Raw genomic sequence first — 13,991 nt, 5'->3', positions numbered from 1 at the left:
TGTTATCAACACAGGGACCCACCGAATTGCTTTGGAGAAAAAAAGATAAGACCCCTTATCTAAATTCAGGGGTTTCTAATTTATACTGAGACCCGCTAGTTTTCCACGTGAAAATAAGAAGAGACCCCTTGTATTATCCCACGGGTCTCTGTATTCAGTAATTTGCACTGGACCCACATGTTTTGCCACATGAAAAACAAAGCGGAGACCCGTTAACTCGTTAAGTTACTTCACGGCTCTCTTATGCCACCCCATCATTTTTAACTTGAAATAAAAAAAATTGAATGCCTCTAACTCTCTGTCTCATCTCATGACTTTACGGTTTTCATTCCCATCTCATTCTCTCTCGGTCTCTCCTACCAAGCTACCATAGTAGCTTCTTCACCCTTCGGCTTTATTTGGTTGGGAGGAATTAGAAGGAAAACAAAAGAAGGAAAGATAAAATAAGGTTTTTTGTATTTAATACAAATAATTATAATGGGAAGTGGAAGGAAAGGAAGGGAATTGAAAGGAAAGATCCTTTATAAAATTTTCAATTTCCTTTCCTCCCAAAATTGAAGGAATTTAGAAAGAAAGAAAAAATTAAAAGCTGTCATTTATATTTCTTTTTTCTTACCTTCATTTCTTTTCCTTAAACCAAACACAGAAAAATCTATTTTCCTTCCTTTCTTTTCCTTTTTTTTCCCTTCCTTTCTTTTTCTTCCTTTCCTTTACTAACCAAAAAGGGCCTTCATCTCCGTCTCTTTCTTCCTCACAAATCTTGTAATTCCACACTCCTCCGATTGTCGTTCCAATCCCATTTTAGTCTTGTCGTCGTTTATCTCTCTCCTCCCCCATGATTTACCCCCAATTTTTTCAAATCGAAAGACTAATTCGTCGGTAAATCTAGGGTTTCACACATCAAAAAATCGAAAGAGATTTAAAATGGTGGAGACGACGTTGTTGGGAATAAAAACCATTTGAAATTGGCGAGAGAATATGTGGTTGAAGGCCTCTATGACACCTCTGTTATCTTCTTCGATGGCGCTATTGCTCAAAGCGAAAAGTACATTTTCCTCTTTTATGTGCCTTACCTTTTACTGAATTATGTGTTCGAGCTTCAATTTTATGTGGCTAACTTTTAATTGGGGTTTGATGGTTAATATATCTTACTAGAGCCCTTTTCCATTGATGCATCACATTTCAGAGAGGTTAATATCAAATTATCATCGTTGCTCATACAGGCTGGGATGATTAGCTATAAGATGGAGGTCGAAAATTTTGTTTTGTTTTATAGAACCTTATCAAATCTTTTCAACTGGGTGCTTGGGTGGGATCTCAGTAGACCACTTTGTATGGAATTGGACTCAGGGACTAGCTACAATAAAACCAATAATACATGTTTCTTGTTGGAATTTTTTTATGATAATTATTATAAGAACTTGATTTAGTTGGCATCTTGATATGTTTAAGCTGTAAAGCCTTTGGTGTGTACATATCTTTAAGCACCAAGAGTTCAAATTTCCCCATCCTTCTACGAAATTATTGATGTGTACGTATCTATTTACAGGGTTCTTAGACATTCCATGCGAATGTGAAGTAGAGAAATGCGGGCTAACTGTAAGCATGATATGAGGAGTTGCTGATGCAGCTGAAGGTGGATGAATTCTTGTGTAGATGAGACAATTGGGGTTGTTGTTTCAGATAAAAGGTATGTTCACTTTAGCAAGTCTTGTTAGAGTTTGACGAGAACCAACCTTAGCTCAATTGGTAGTGCATAAACTATAGTTAGCTAAACAGGCAACCCCTGTTGCCGGTTTATATTAAGTATATTGGATTGTTGTAGTTTGCCTTTTGTTTTCATTTATTGGCAGTAACTTTTAATGTTGTTTACATTTACTTTCTCAAAACATTATTGAATATGTTTGATGAATTGGATATAATGACTTTGCGCAACCATACTGCAAATAGTCAAATTTCCACCTTAGATAAGTTGGTAGAGTCATTAAACTATTAAAGTGGAGGACTGAAGTTATTCGAGCAGATAATCATCCTTAGGTCGCTGGTTTGAATGTGGCAAGTCAGATTTCTGTTGCCTTTTTCCTTACATTCTTTCTTTCATTGGCATGCCTTTTCTCTAGTCTAAGATGAACTTCGCTGTAATATTAATATAATATGTGTGAAGCAACATTACAATATACAGTAATGATTTTCTCTAGTAACATTGCAAGAACCGACCTTAGCTCAGTTAGTAGAGCAGAGGACTGTAGTTTGTAAATGATGCACAGGTTATCCTGAGGTCGTTGGTTCAAATGCGGCAGGTTGAAGACTTTTTTGCTTGTGATACCTACACAATCTGATTTTTCAACAGATATCAATCTTCATTCTATGACTCAACTTATAATTCATCAAACTCAAGCAATAAGAAAATTAAAGCAGGGTTTCTGTCCAGAAAATTTCCCAATCACAGTTTCCTCAGAACTCTTCATTATGTCGTTTTGAAAATTCTGGACTGAACAACACTCCATTCTTTGCTGACAAGGATTGGATTTGATTAACTTCATGTAACTTAATTCTAGTACTATCTTCTTAATTGTTGTTACTTGTTAGTTGTTGTTTTCCTACGGAGTATTATCTTTCCTAGTCTGTTGCAAATTTTTAGATTTAGCATAGTCAAAACTAAGTATTGTATTCTGGTGTAGTTGTGTCGTGCACGTAGTAATCTGATGTAGCACAAATCTCTTTAGCTCCACTCATGTACACCACCTTTTTTTATTTTTCTCTGAGCCCTGCTGCCTAGATTGCTGCAGTAGCCGGTACTGCTGATGAAGAAACGTAGTTGATGCAGCCGTTGACGCCATCTTTTAAACTAACCTTTTAATCTGAAAACAAGAATTAAGCAAGACAACTATGAAATAACACAAAAAATACGCAATACAATAACAAAACAAGTGATTTTGTAGAACTTGACAGGTTATTATGAAGCTAATTATTTAGGTAAACAAAACAGAAGCATATACAAATCGTACAAGTTGTATAAGTAACAATTTACCAAGGCTTTTAATATAATAGTATACATACTTTAGTGGTGTCAGATTGAGAGATTATGCAAAGCAAAAATAGAGGAAATGAAGGAATGGGTTAAGTAATGAAGACTATAGTGTGGTGAAGGTAGGTTAGGATAAGGTGAGATGGTGTTTGGTTGGCTGATAGAGTTGATGCAGCCGTTTTTGGCATTGTTGAGGTTTCATTGCGATTCTAAACACAAGAGTCATTGCTAAACACTGATTTTTATTAAAAATTTTAGAAAATTACAGTTCCAGCAATTCTGAGTAATTTGATTACTACTGTTGGGGATAGGATTTGTGGTTCTAGCATAGATTTATTTATTACCAAGGTCTGAATTTGAGGATTTCTTAACTTACCATTTCTCCTTTATGTGTGTATTCTATTGATTAATATAAAATCACATCCTAGTACTATGCACGATGGCATGTGATAGTTTAAAGTAAATTAGACGTATAAGATACCTTATCACATTAATCAAAATGGGGAAAATTGGCTAATGATGGTTAGTACTTAGTAGTACATTAACCTACTTTATTTTGTGCAAAAACCTTATTTATTTTTATTGTTTAGATTCTACTTGGCAGATTATTTTTCTTTTTTCGATCCTCCTTTTCGATTATTTTACTTTCACTCAAAGTGACATGTATTATGTAGTCGGGTTTGTTATGAAACTATTTTATAGGCATCACAGTAACTTGAATGCTCATATAAGGGATACCCTCGTTTAACAAAGTAATTTATAACATAACATTTACCCGATGTTTTTGTAGTGAGTTTCCTCTTCTGACGCATTGGTATTCATTTTATGAGGATTTGAACCGGAAAAAAAGTCACAAAATTTGCTAGGATCATTGTTTTTCTGTCACTACCCTACCTTGTCAATTTTTGTCACTGTTTTCATCTTCAGAGGTGCAATTTTCATTTTATTGAAGGGGTTACAAACTTACAACTTACAAAGTTGTAAGAAAATGCAACTCGGACTGATTCACATTATTTTTCTCTAGCTCATTTGAGCGTTATGACTCGATTTAATCTATTTCCCAGTAGATTTCATATAGTTAAAACAAGGTTGTAACTTAGCATCCAATTTAGGCAATCACAATCTGGGACTAAATGAGTTATGGATATCAACTCTCTCTTCGATCACTGGCCTAATGCAACATACATAGAAATGACTCTTTATTTCCAACTTCGAAGTAATCTGAAATAGTCATGAGGCCTAATTCCAACTTTTAAATCTATGATCTTTTGGAAAATACTTCTCGTCAATTTATATATATATATAGATGAGATGAATGTTTTTGTATTGATTTCGTAATTGGTAGTGGTATCATCAAGTTATGTGAAAATTAGGCCAATCACACTCTTGCATCTTGACAGGAGTTTTGTTTGTGTATCTATTGATCATTGGCTGACCCTCTATTACATCTTGTTACATCTTTTGACTGTAGGCTGTCAGAAAAGGTGCTATTTTCTACTGGAAAACGGATTCCCTCGGGTGCTTGGGCCCGTGTTGGTCTTACTGTAGTAGTCATGACATGACAGGTGCTGATCACTTCCGGGATACTTAGGGACAATGTACTCTTGTCTACTATCAGATGTATGTGCAGGTGCTCGTGCCAATGTTGGTCACTTGAGTAGTCGTGACAGTTTTGAGCACTTATGTGGTACTGAAGGACAAGATGTTAGTATTAACAACTTTTTCCGTTTTAAGACACATATGTTTGTGTCCGCATTGCGAATAATTATTATTGTCAATTTGTTTAATCTTTATCACAATAATATAGATTTCTAACCCTTATTTTATTTTGTTATTTTTGGTAATTTTAAGAATTATTTTGGAATTACCAAATTGGTTAAATATGTTTTATGCCAAAAAGTGGTTTGATTATGCTGATTTTTTTTAATAAAAATTAATGAAAAGAGAACTGTTATGTCTAAAAAGGGTTTTCTCCGGTATAATAATAAAAAATTAGTAAAATATTCAAAGAGACCGCAATTTAGAAGGTGGATCATGGTGCACATAGAGCATGGTGCACCTTAAGACATTAGTATATAATTAAAAGAATATCTGGTTAAGTTAAAAGAACATCGACATATATTTTTTTATATTTTTAATAAATTGTGATTTTTTATAACAAAAAAGTAAAACATTATATTGCATGTTCTTTTGTCATAGTGTCATGTTCTTTTGTTTATGCACATGTGTTCTTTTGGTACACATGGTGCACCATGCTCTATGTGCACCATGGTCCATAGTCCACGGATTGCAAAGCGACCCCTTATCTCACATATGGGTCTGAATTTGTTGATTATAAAAAATATTAAAAAACTCAAACAGACCCCTTATCTTACATATGGGGTCTGAGTTTGTTGGATAAAATAATATTTAAAAAATTCAAAGAAACCCCTTATGTTAAATATGCGGTTTTTAAAATTAGTAAACTCTTTTCAAACCAAAGCTTACCATCACTGTTTACATATTGGGTCTTAAATTGTTGATTATAAAAAATATTAAAAAAACTAAAAGAGACCCCTTATCTTACATATGGGGTCTGAGTTTGTTGGATAAAATAATATTTAAAAAATTTAAAGAGACCCCTTATGTTAAACATGCAGTTTGAATTTTTTTTCCAAACAGACCCCATATCACTAATAAGGGGTCTCTTCCCCTTCTATATTATTTTTTGTATGGTTAACATAACATACCCCTTTTCTTAAATAACGGGTCTCTTGTTTTTAACAAACAGACCCCCTATAGATGAGGGGGTCTCTTTATAAAAGAGACCCCCCATCAAGAGACCCCCTTAAATGGGGTCTCTTAGGCCATTTTGGACGGGTCCCTTTGCCCATTTTTGTAGTAGTGATGGTAAGCTTTGGTTTGAAAAGAGTTTATTTTGTTCTCTTTTGGATGTTCTTTGCTACCTTAATTCCCTTTGGTACACTTCATTCTCCCGAGTAAACTATATATGCTAAGAGTTAATTGGATGGTAGAACAAAAAGATTGTGATTAATGTCTCGAGTCTAATAAGTGGAGCCAATGAGCCCACAAGGCGAAAGCCAATGTGTCAAGTCTGAGTCAATAAGTGGCGCCAATGAGCTCACAAGGCATAATAAGCCTATTAAAGTCTACAAAAGAAAAAAAAACAGAGTCAATAAGTGGTAAATACCACAAGTCCTTGAGAAAGTGAGTTTGTTGAGATAAATTGAGTGGGAGCTTGAAGATTTATTAAGTAAAGTTTTCCCTAGTGATGATGAATGTCATTGCGGCTCAAGAACCGAGACTCTAGACCCTACTCAAATTCCTTAATCTTACAATCCAATATTCACTTAGCAAAAGTCAAGTTTGGGGGAGTCAATATGCATTTTAGGTGGTCGTGATCATATTTATCCATTTGAGAACAATTTTTGACTTTTGGATGCCTTAGTGAAACTAATTGATGATTCGATGCTTTGATTGTGATTCTCTTGCACCTTAGATTAGTCTATCCCCTATATTCCTAATTCATGGATGCTTCATGATGATGGTTATGCTTTGAAAGTTTGTTTGAATGGACCGTGTTTTGTGAACCATTCTTGATGAGATGACTTTTGGCAAAATGTCTTAATGGTGCGTAATAAGAGTTATGGGTTAATCTTGTTGGAAACCCTTGCGAGATCCCACTCGCCCTCTTGAGCGATCTTGATGTTTAAAGAGCTTGTTGCATGTGCTTAAATGCAATCGTGATTCCTACGACGGTGAGTTAGTGTATATGTTCATCCTTGATTTTATTTATTTACGTTTTGTTTAAATAAATATCATTCTCTCTCCGTTTTTCATCTCGTTTTGCTTGAGGACAAGCAAAAGCTTAGCTTGAGGAGTTTGACGAGTGACACTTATGTCACCCCTAGGGGTAGTTTTAGGTATTTTATAGGATATTTTCTTACATTTTAATCTATTATTATCCCTTTTAGCATTTATTTCTTATTTTACTATTTTATAGTTTAACTAATGTTTTTTATCGACTTTTATTAGAGTTTAGGACTTAATTTCATAATTTATTTATTTTCTTGTTTTTATAATTTTCTAGATTAATTAGTTTAGTTTAGTTATTAATTTTCTATTTCTAGTTTTTATTTTTTAATTTTATTATTATTATTATTATTATTATTATTATTATTATTATTATTATTTATTTATGTTTTATTTAAATTTTTCATGTATATATTTTTTTCTTTTTCCCTCATCTTTGTTTTTATATGTGTAAGTGGTATGTTGTTTTAAAGTTCGGGCACGAATTCAACAATCGAGTCAATGTATTACATGGTCATGAATAGCCAAGTTTGACTTTGAAACTACCAAAACACCAACCAATTAACTTATCCTACACCGCACATTCTTCGTATTCTACACCACTACTTGTTGATTCCCCTGCCCTTAGGGATGTCAGTGGGGCGGGTTTCGCGGGAGACCCGCCCCGCATCCGCCCCAAGTAGGCGGGGATGGAGGTAGGTTTGGCGGGTGATGGGGCGAGGATGGGTATAAAAATCGTACCCGCCATGGGTGATGGGGCGGGTGTGGATTTTGTGTTGAACCCGCCCCATCCCCGCCCGCCCCGCCTCGTCCCCACTCGGCCCTTCCCATCCCCACTTGCCCCGCTTCATACCCGCCATGGGTGATGGGGTGAGTTTGGATTTATTTGCATCTTTAGGTGATAATATAAATTTAGGTGAGATTTTTATGTTTTTTGTTTGGATTTTTTTGTTATGATGAGTATTTTTTTCAATTATATAGGTTACTTTAGTCAACGAGTATTTTTTTCTATAGTTAACTTTGATTACTCCGTATATATGGCAAATATTTGCTAAATAAGAAAAATTAGGCGGGTATTAGCACGGGTATGAAGCGGGGATAAAACGGGGATGGATACCCAGTTGGGTGGTGGGGCGGGGATGGATTTTAGCTTACACCTGTTGGGGCGGGGATGGGGATGAATTTTGTACCCGCCATGGGTGATGGGGTGGGGATGGGGATGAAAATTTTAGGTGGGGATGGGGATGGAGGGAGCTACATCCGCATCCGCCCCGCCCCATTGACATCCCTACCTGCCCTCCAACAACACCCGCCATCTCCTAGCTTACCAGCACCAATCCCGCGCACCAACAATTCCAACACAGCCACCGCAGCTCACCTCCACCCGCGCAATCCACTTCAACACCAACCCCCGTAAACAACACCTCCACCGAATCGCATACCAAGAAACAGAGCGCAGCTGCAATTCACACCAACAACAACCTCGGCATAATCAAAATCGAGCACAAATTACAGGAAAAACAAAGAAAAAGCAGAGCCCATTGGTTCGTTCGAACCCGTAAATTGGTTCCGCCGGACCCGAAATTTAGAAAAGTTCCTGCAAGTATGAGGTGCGGTGGAACCTGAATGGAATTCGCCCAAACCTAAAGTAAGTCCGGCCGAACTTCTCTTTTATGCGGACGAACAATTGAGCGCTCAAGTTCTTGTACGGATTAATGAAGCTAGACGGCTATGATTGATTGAGAATGGACAGGGGTCTAGGGCCATGTGATTGGAAATCGGAAGTCCACATTGAATTTGATGATTGCTGATGGGAGGTGATTAGAATGGACGGTGATGATTGATGATGATCTTGATGATTAAGGAGATGATGGGCTGGCTGATGATGATGATGACCAACAGACGGTGACGATTAATTGATTGCCTGTGATGGTGATGATGGTGGGTGGAAGGGAGGAAGTCATTTCGGCATGCTGTGATGTGTTTCAAAACAAATCACAGGGGCATTTTTGTAAATAAATTGAATTTCAATGGTACATGTTTTAATCGTAATGGTACATGTTTTTATCGTAATGGTACTCCGTTTAACGGAATGGTACTTTCTTTTTAATGAATGGTACACAAAATGCCCTGCGATGTACATCACAGCATGCCGAAATTCCGCTCCCGGGTGGAAGGTGAGCTGCGAAAGAGGGGACAAAACCCCATGGAACACGAGCAGCGAAGACATAAAAGAGCAAGAGAGGTGTTGTTTTGTTTTCTTTAGGGGGATTCTTATCCTTTCTCTTCTTTTCTTCTTTTCTTCTTTTAATTAGTTTTACAATATTTTTCTTTCTCTTTTTCTTTTCTTTTCCTTTCTTTTGTTTCAATTTCCTTTATTTATTTTCTTTTCTCTTCTTTTATATCATTTTTTTCTAGGCTTAAATATAAATACCCACATTTTGGGTCTTGAACTAACCATGTAAATACTTAAAACATTTTTAGGGTTTTTCTTGAGTTTAGTTTCTATTTTCAAAGAGTGAGAACGTGAGGAAAAATCATTGAAAATGGAGGATTATGGATAATACAAGAAGATTTGAAGCATTCATTCATCAATCAATGAGAATTATCTACTCTCTCATTATTTATTGCTTATTTATTACTTTATTTATCGTTTTAATTAGTTTAATTGTTTTTGTTTAGTTTAATGATTCATGTTTGGATTAGTTGTTATTAATGTTTAGAATCATGTTTTTAGTTGTTAATTTCTATAAATTTCATATTTTTTTATGTTGATAGAGCTAGTTTATTGATTAGGGTTTGGTGAAAACTCAACATTGATTGGTTTGGGTGTTTGTGATTGAAAATTAGGGATTTTCACGATTAAGTTATTGCATGTTTATGCATTTCCAATACATGTTATATTTAACTTGATCAATTAAGTGTTCCATGATTTCTTGGAGTAGTCTAGTTGGGTTGGAAAGGGATTAAAGACCTAAGCTTGGCTATTTGGTTGAATTAGGACTTTTATTTACCCGGGGTATGATAGGGTAGAACGGGAGTTCATCCTTGATGCTTAGGGAAATTGTTCGCGCATCGGGAGATGGTTGGAGCTATTTGTGAATTCAACACTTATCATGTAGTGCTTGTGAATCTCCCCCGTTTTCAATTCTTTTACGTCCATTCCATGATTTTTTGTTGTTTGACCCATTCCCTAATCTCGTTTACTTTTTATTTCTTAGTTTAGTTGATTTAGTTTTAGTTGGTTAGTTGACTTTCCAACTCGTTTCGACCTAACTTGTTGTTCGATTAGAATAAATTAGCGCACTTTAGTCCTTGTGGATTCCAACCCTTGCTTACCGCTTTACTTGTGTTTAGTGGTTAGTTTAGGTAATTTTTTTTTAATTTAGGAAAGCTAGTAACGACCTAGTTTATACCTCGATCAGCAGAGGTCCCCAATTAAGATTACCTACGCAAGAAGAGGACAAGAGAAGCATCAACCAAATACAACCAAACCAAGAGATGCAGAGGAGACAGACAATTAACCTTCCTCTATCATTACAACAATTAACCTTCCTCTATCTTTGTTGTCTGATATTCTGTGAAGTTTTGTGAGTCCATTACAGAGAGGTCTTATAATTTGGATAATATACACATGGGAATACAACAGTCCCATAAATAAACATATAATACTATAAATCACTGCAATCGTTTCATGAGTAAACTAAAAGATACAAGTCTGAGCAAATTTCTTCTGTTACGGTTGTTCAGTAACTATGCATTATTTATATGGATTATTAAAATATTACCTTGAACTTAGGATGAGTGGATGTTGCAATAAATTTGTCGCAATCATTTTGTGTAATCTATCCATACAACAAAGGTGGACTCCTTATTATCACATTTTCATTCTCTCCCTTGGAGTCGTACAAAAAGTCTTTCCTTAATCTAGCCTTGAAACATCTCCACCGAATCGAAGCTCGCCTTAACACATAAGATCTACGTTCTTCGGGCACAATGAAACCCTTGTGTTTGATTCAAGAAAAAGTTATCAGCAGGACATATGTTATTAGCATGAATAGACAGAAAATAGACAGCAGAGTAGACAAAAAATAGTAGATCAATATGGTACTGTCAGCTCAGAGCAACGAAAGCAAGTGGAAAGGCCAGTTTTCTCATTTGACTTTCCATTCTAAGGAGAGTTTTTCTCCCTTGAGAATTGCTTTTCCAACTATTCCAACTACTGTACGACAGATGAACCAACAACATTGTGATGTTGATCAGTGATCACACCTAAATTTGACAGCAACCAAACTCAACCAACCGAAAACTAATGGTAAACAAATCAAATTCGATCCTTAATTTTCTTCTTAATTTCTTAGAAACAAACAATTTCACATTGACCTTTTTGTCTCTAAATGGCAACGACCCTATTTTTCATCCACATCCCCAAGTAGATTGTATCTTGACCTCTAAAAAAAATCATCCGTATGTGCTGCAAGTTTAACACTAGTTTGGGTTTACAACATTTAAATTTCAAATGCAAAGGTTTCTAACTTTCTATACTACACTAAGAAATCATCCCCACATAAACAATGGATTCTTCCCACATTTACAGAAGCTTGTACAACTGAAAACACAACGACCTCTGCAACTTTGAGTCTTCTGATATTCTCTCACAACTAAAACAATAACTAACCCATTTAACTCCCGATGATCAATATTTATGAACTATCTATCCTAACCGTCTTATAAATAATTTTTTCTTGACATAACAAACAAATCCTACTGAGTAAATGACTAAAATGATCATAAACTTCCTCTCTCCACCTCGACTGCCATCAGAAAGGTAGGGGTTTCATGAAGTGTTTTAGATTTCAAACCTTCACAACAACTCAAATTTCTATTTCAAAACCCTCCATTCTGATAAAGAAATTGGAAATACTATACAAATATCTACTATTAAGTTGTTTTCAACCCACATTCTCATTTTACAGGTTTGTACTATATCACAATTCACAACAAGATGGACATAGTAAAATCAATATCTTCCATCGGAATATGGGAGACATTCGTAAGAGTCTCAGAGATTACAGAAATGAGGCTACGCAACCCCTGATCCCTTGGAACGAGGTCACAAATGTTACAGATTCATCAGTATCGACAATTCAACAGTAATCTAATCAGCTTCAGTTTTTGCTGTGATGCATTAGATGTTGGATTAAACGTTAAACTAGAAAAATTGTCAGAATAACCAAAATACGAGCTGCCAGAATCAAATCAGCGACCTAAATATTATGTGTAGCCAATAACAGTCCTCTGCTCTACCAACGTAGCTAAGGTCAGGTCAGAATAATTCCTAAACAATCCAGTTCGACCCTTCATTTCATCATGTCTAGTTATTTGGAATATGTAGTTATATCAAAAGTTTTATTTGAAACCAAGTTTCGTTCATACTTACAGACTTACTACCGGTTTATTTCGCACATGGTATAATTTATTCAAACACGTAATATCACAAGTTGAAACCAAGAGACCCTACTTTACACTTATTTAAACTAAAAAATTCAAAACTTTACATAAGATCCCATAAAAAACAAGAAAATGGAATATTACTCTGTATTTCAGTTTTCTCTTCCCCACTCTTTCTTTCTCTATCTTCCTCCTCCCAGCCTGTAAACCATGGCTTCTCCCAAACTATATGACATCAATTTTTTCTTCCCCTCCTTGTTTCTCTAACTAGGAATTTCAACTTAATTCATCTTAAATTGTATTTACCAAAATAAAATAAGTTTAATTAGACTAAGTTCGTCAAATTCTTTCGACCATAATTCTACTGAATTAACTGTAATTCTATTTAATTACTACGCTCTTCTTTTTTATTCATCAAGTGGTAATATTAGACCTAAAATTCATTGAAAATCTATTCTAATACGAATTACAACAAGAATTTTGTACTTATGCTTACAATCTGATAATTAATAATATTGAAAGGATAAATTAGTAGAACAAATTAAGGATGCTAACCTCGGAATTCAAAGTGGTGGAGTGTCGCATGCGGTGGTCGTACTACCTTGACGGCGGTGGTGGTGGTACGCAGTTTGGGGTCGGCGGGAGATTAATCAGCGGTGGTGAATGGTGATAGCAGTTTGTGAGTAATACGGAGTAGAGAAGACTAATTAATTAGGTTTTTGATGGTTTTGCGCGAGACAGAGTTCTGAATTTAGACTTTTTTTTATGAGATGCCGCGCAAATTTCCCCAAATTTGGTAGAGTTACTTTTTTTTGATAGTACGTACACGGTATACACCACCGCTCTATATGTTATTAGCTTTTTGTTTTTTTTGTTAGGGTAAAAACATATGTAACAGTTAAGTCTCTTAGGCGCTCTATATTCTTTTAAAATGAAACTGTTAACACAGATAACCGGTCAATATAATCATGTGAAACACTATCACAATTGACCGCTCTATATTCAACATTTCTTATTCCTATTTTTGTACTAGTGATAGGTACGTCTAAAAACTTATTAGGTAAACCTATCCCATTTGCCACGACATAAAAGGACTTCTTACTTATATCGTTGAGTTCAACCAAAATCAATATGTACTCACAACTAATGTGTACCTTACCCCTTTAGAATCAATAAGTAACACCTCGCTATGGCGGAAAACTATTACTAGATTGATGTAAAGGTGAGAAGTAAATGTTATCTTGGAATGACACCTTTTAACTCAATTTTAAAGTTTGGAACTTAAGGCTCTTACTATGTTGGTTAGATTTTAAGTGAACTAAAATCCTTAATCATGCAACATAATCAAGCCATTATCTCATGCATAATATCAAGACATATTTAAAGCAATACATATCTTAAAACATGCATAAGATTTAAATGTGATCTAGTATGGCCCGACTTCATCTTGAAGATTCAACTTCAAACTCCGTCTTGAAAATGGATTGGAAACTCCGTCTTGAATTTTACCATGGGAGGCGCCATTTTCTTCAAATAGGACTTGCAATAATTAAACTAATTACAACAAATTTATGGTACGCATACCATATTTAAAAAACTATGGTGCATTAGACCATATTTACATTCAAAATAATGGTACGCAGACCATTACTATCCTATTTAGGTCATACTAGTCACTTTCTGGAACCTGCAAAGCAGT

The 13,991-nt window shown here is 35.3% G+C and overlaps 1 long non-coding RNA gene across 1 annotated transcript; it reads left to right on the top strand.

Moving 5' to 3' along the window:
- Positions 1 to 708: 708 nt before the first annotated feature.
- Positions 709 to 4,854, top strand: LOC110776842 (uncharacterized). The gene is made up of 3 exons (XR_002530269.2): positions 709 to 1,045; positions 1,550 to 1,690; positions 4,500 to 4,854. It is a non-coding gene; the product is annotated as an uncharacterized lncRNA (long non-coding RNA).
- The last annotated feature ends 9,137 nt before the right edge of the window (positions 4,855 to 13,991 follow it).

Source organism: Spinacia oleracea, chromosome 2, assembly GCF_020520425.1.
Source record: "Spinacia oleracea cultivar Varoflay chromosome 2, BTI_SOV_V1, whole genome shotgun sequence".
In the NCBI taxonomy this organism is placed as follows: domain Eukaryota; kingdom Viridiplantae; phylum Streptophyta; class Magnoliopsida; order Caryophyllales; family Amaranthaceae; genus Spinacia; species Spinacia oleracea.
This window is presented reverse-complemented; position numbering and strand designations above follow the sequence as displayed.